This window comes from Desmodus rotundus, chromosome 13 (assembly GCF_022682495.2).
Source record: "Desmodus rotundus isolate HL8 chromosome 13, HLdesRot8A.1, whole genome shotgun sequence".
Taxonomy (NCBI): domain Eukaryota; kingdom Metazoa; phylum Chordata; class Mammalia; order Chiroptera; family Phyllostomidae; genus Desmodus; species Desmodus rotundus.
In genome coordinates this window covers 21253406-21257797 of record NC_071399.1, presented here as the reverse complement: position 1 = coordinate 21257797, position 4392 = coordinate 21253406, and the positions used below count along the sequence as shown (strand labels likewise).

Below are 4392 nucleotides of genomic sequence, written 5' to 3'. Positions count from 1 at the left end.
ACCTGACCCCTGCCTAGCATTGCTTTTGGCCAGAGTTTATCAAAGTTGGTCGTGAAAACATCTCATTTGCTTTCTAGCCAAAATAAGCTAGAACTTTTGTTTCTGCCACTATAGTTGACAGGTGTTCTGGGAGGGCCCTTTCACTGAAGAAAATATACACCCTGCATAGGAAATGTGTTTTGAGGCATTGTTGGCTACACAAAAATTAGAGGAACTCTTTATGGACTACACTTTAAAACAGAGAAGCGAACAAAGATCCATATACTATAGCCAGAGATGCAGCAGGTTGGTAGCCCGCAAAAGTGGACAGCTTGCAGGGATGCAGTTGACCTAGGGGCTGATGACTATTATGAAGTTATTATTAGGAAGCAGAAATCATTTAATAAATGATACCACAGACCAAGATCAACAATATTCTTAAAAGAAAAGACAACAGAATGCAGGTAAAGCTAAAAGTCAGCAGAAACAAAACATAAAAATTTAGATTGCTAAGAACAGAAATATTGGAATTGTCAGGGATTTTATTTATAAAATGCTAACAAAGATTAAAGGATAAAAACACAAATGTGCCCATTCAAAAACATGCCCACTCTCACCACTTCTAGTCAACATAGTGTTGGAAGTTATAGCCACAGCAGTTAGGCAGGTAAAAGAAAGAAAAGGCATTCAAATTCGGAAGGAAGAATACAGTTACCTTTGCAAATGACATGATCTTATACATAGAAAAACTTGTTAGAACTAGTAGATAAAATCAGTAAAGTTGCAGGATACAAAATCAACATGAAAAATTTAGTTGCATTTCTATATACAAACAATGAACCATCGAAAAAGAAACTAAGAAAACAGCCCCATTTACAATCCATCAAAAACAACAAAATACTCAGGAATAAATCTAACCGAAGAGATGAAAGACTTGAAGGCTGAAAATTATAAAACAATGTACAAGGTTGAAAGCTTTTCCTCTAAGATCGGATCAAGACAGGGGTACCCACTCTTCACTCTTATTCAACATAGTACTGAAAGTCAGAGAAATTAGGCAAGTTAGAAAAGTAAAACACATTCAAATGAAAAAGGAAGAAGTAAAATTGTCTATGTATGCAGATGACAATCTTATATTTAGAAGTTTCTAAAGGCTCCACTAAGAACAATTAGAGCTAATAAACAAATTCGGTAAATGTATCCATCTTGTCATCCAATTTTTCTTTCTCTAATTTTCATTTCTCTGCGAGACTTTAGACTCTTTTATTAAGTACCGGGATTTCAGAAGTCGTACACCATGCAGAAGAGAGTGAGGGCCAAGACATGACTGAAGACACAGCCTCTGTCCCCTTTTAACCACCGTGAAAAACAACCAACCGTGAGGCGCTGGACATCAGCATCCTGCCTCACAAAGGATGGTGACAATAAAAATGAGAAAGCCTGAAGAATCACAGATGGCAGAGGAATTGTTAGTCAAGAAGCCATGTGCTCGGGCACCTCACAAACAACAAGCTTGGCTCCTGAAGAGACAGACGCTAGGGACTAAAACACCTAATGGGGGGCCTTGAGAGTCACTCTTGCTTAAATATCTTTCCGACGGTGGATGCGATCAGTGCAGAAAATGTCCACAAAGCTGGAACCTGACTGGCTACTTGAGAAGCTTTGCCACGGTCAGACTCAGAACTGACTTCCCTGAAGATGGACACGTCATTTTGATTTGCCTGCTTTGGGCCCTGTTCCAGAGTCTCGATGATCTGCTCTTCATGTCCCAGCTGGTGTCCCCTGGCACGACCAGCAGCGTGCTGATGTAGTCATCCTTGATGTCTGGGTATTTGCCGACCGGAGTTGAGACTTCCAGGTAGCGCAGAGAAGGGTCTATTAGCTTAATAACCTTTGCCATCCATACCTTCACCAAGTCCAGGAGCTAGCTTCTGGAACCAGAAGGAGATGCTCAGCCTCCCTAACCCGCCTCTCAGCACCCTGCTCGTGCCCCTGTGGACTCTGGAATGAGATATGCTTCTGCGTGAGGATCCGTGGCTACTCCACCACCACTCACTATCATCCTGTTTTTATATGGCCTTTTATCGTTTAATTTATTTTCATTGTATTTTTTCAATCATCATTTGTCCCCGTTATATCCACCCCCTACAATCACCACACTCTTGTCCATGCCCAAGAGTCCTTTTCCTTTTTGCTCAATCCTTCAACCCCCATCCCCATCATCACCCAGAGCTGTCAGCCTGCTCGCTATGAGTCTGTTCCTATTTTGCTTGTTAGTTCTATTTGGCTTGTAAGAATGTTATGCTAAGTGAAATAAACCAGTCAGAGAAAAACAAATACCATATGATTTCACTAAATACCATATGATTTCACTTAAATGGCCTTTCAATTTTGGCAAAAATCTTTGAGCTATTCTTCCATGGTGGCACAGATGATGCCTATAGTGTTTGAGCCGGAGCCACTTCTGTGGCATCAGCTCATTGAGATGTCGCTCCAGACCCCGGAAGACCCCCTCTGGCAGGCCGCAGCAGCTCTCCGGTGCAATCGTGTCTCCAACCCCATCCATGTGTGGTTGGCTCAGAGATACACCCTCTTCTATTTCATTTCTTAAGTGCTTCTTTTTTAAACTGCCTATGGGTTCTGGCAGTGACTGATAATTGCTATTATTGTATATACTGCTAGTTTCCCATGTATATTTCTTTGTACAACCGAGCTTCATCTTTGTATCTGTGTAACTGAAGACACAAACTAGTACCATTATTTTCAAATCTTCGTGTATGTGTCTGAGCAGCAACTTGAAGACAGCTGTTCGAACATCTGGAAGATGATGACAGGGATTGTTGGGTGGTAGTACCCACACCGGTCAGCTTCAGGCTTGGTGTTTTTTTTAATCCAGTCTTCCTTGTCTGTTTCTGGGACTTTCTGCAGCCAGGCAATGATGTTTGAGGAGAGAGCTGACACGTACGTGTGGAACAGCTCAGAGACCATGTTTGGAGAAGGTGAACCCTCCAGGCCGTTGAAGTGCGCTTCCGGGGCCAGCTCCACGGTCCCCGTCATCTCTGTGCCGGGGTAGGTGTTTAAGGCCCACAACAGGCTCATGATCTCATTTGCTTGTCGGTCTTCCAGCTCGAGCTCTTGTAGCCACGTACCCGGGGCCTTGTGGTTCACATGCAGGAGGTTTCTAAAAACCTCATAGTAGGGCAGAACACACCTAACCATCAGGCTTTAGGCAAAGATGAGGTCATCCAGGATGTACTTACTTGTGATTTCCAGGTGGCAGACAAACCACCTCTTGTCAGACTCCCCGATGTCTGCCCGTGTGCTCTCCATTCTCGTATTTCTCTCCAAGATGGCAGACATTTTCTCCTTTCAATTCTTGGACCTCCTGGAAGGGACAGACTAGTTTACTTTTTTTGGTCAGGTGTGCACCTGTCAATTTTTTCCCCCTTTCAGTGAGCCTGACAACCAAGACTAGCAAACTGGAGTCATGGGGGATGGCGACCAGTGACCTCTGCTGCACCATCCACAGCGGCTTGGCTAGCTCGTCGGAGAGGCCCCCTGTGCCTCTGGACAACCATGGATAAGGATCAAGTTGTGCGTGTTCCCACTTTCCACGCAGTGCTGCTCATACATTCCCATCTTGGGAGCACTCCAGGTCCATTAACTTCTGGTGAGCCTGCAGGAGAGTGAGCCCTTGTTTAATGAGGTCCTGGGTCTCCTCACAGTCTGGGTCACTGAGATATGCTTGAGGTTCTCTGCCGTTTTAGCAAGCTGGCTGAGCTGCACAAACAAGGCGTCCTTCATGTGCCTGAGGCTCCCGATGGTTTTGATGCTCTACTCCAGTCGTTGCTGATGATGGTGGATGTCTTTGACATCACTCAGTGCATTGTGGGGCTTGCTCAGGCCCATGCACACCCCATACAACTTGATAGGGGCCTTCAATCTGGCCTCTTCTCTGTTTTACTGCTCCACTTTGTTCCACTGCTGCAGGCCCTGAAGCATCCCACCAAACCTTCGGACCACTGTAGCAGGAGCCTCCTGGTTTGTTTTCTTCATGGTTAAAAAGTGGGCAGAATGCCCGCACCTGTCATACTGGGGTGACCCCTCCACACTGACATTCTGTACCTGCCTGGAAGTGTCTCCCAGTTCTTGAACATGCTGATCACATTTACTTTGAAGTCTTTCTGTTATTATATCGAGATCATCTGTGGGTTTTCTCCATTTTCTATTTCTTTTCTCTTAGTTTTCGTCATTTGAGTCTCTCCACTGTCATTCATGGTAATTCTTTATTTATCTATTTCTTAAAGAAAAAAAATGGAGTAAAGACTATTAACATTACAATATCTCAGAAAGGTGAAGAAAAGAAGGCTTGCTGGCCTATCTGGAGGTTAATTTAGGTTACTAGAGAAAAGG

At 44.1% G+C, this 4392-nt stretch overlaps 1 pseudogene; it reads right to left on the bottom strand.

The window, feature by feature from the left end:
* Positions 1 to 1627: 1627 nt before the first annotated feature.
* Positions 1628 to 4047, bottom strand: LOC112306691 (exocyst complex component 3-like; annotated as a pseudogene).
* Positions 4048 to 4392: the final 345 nt, after the last annotated feature.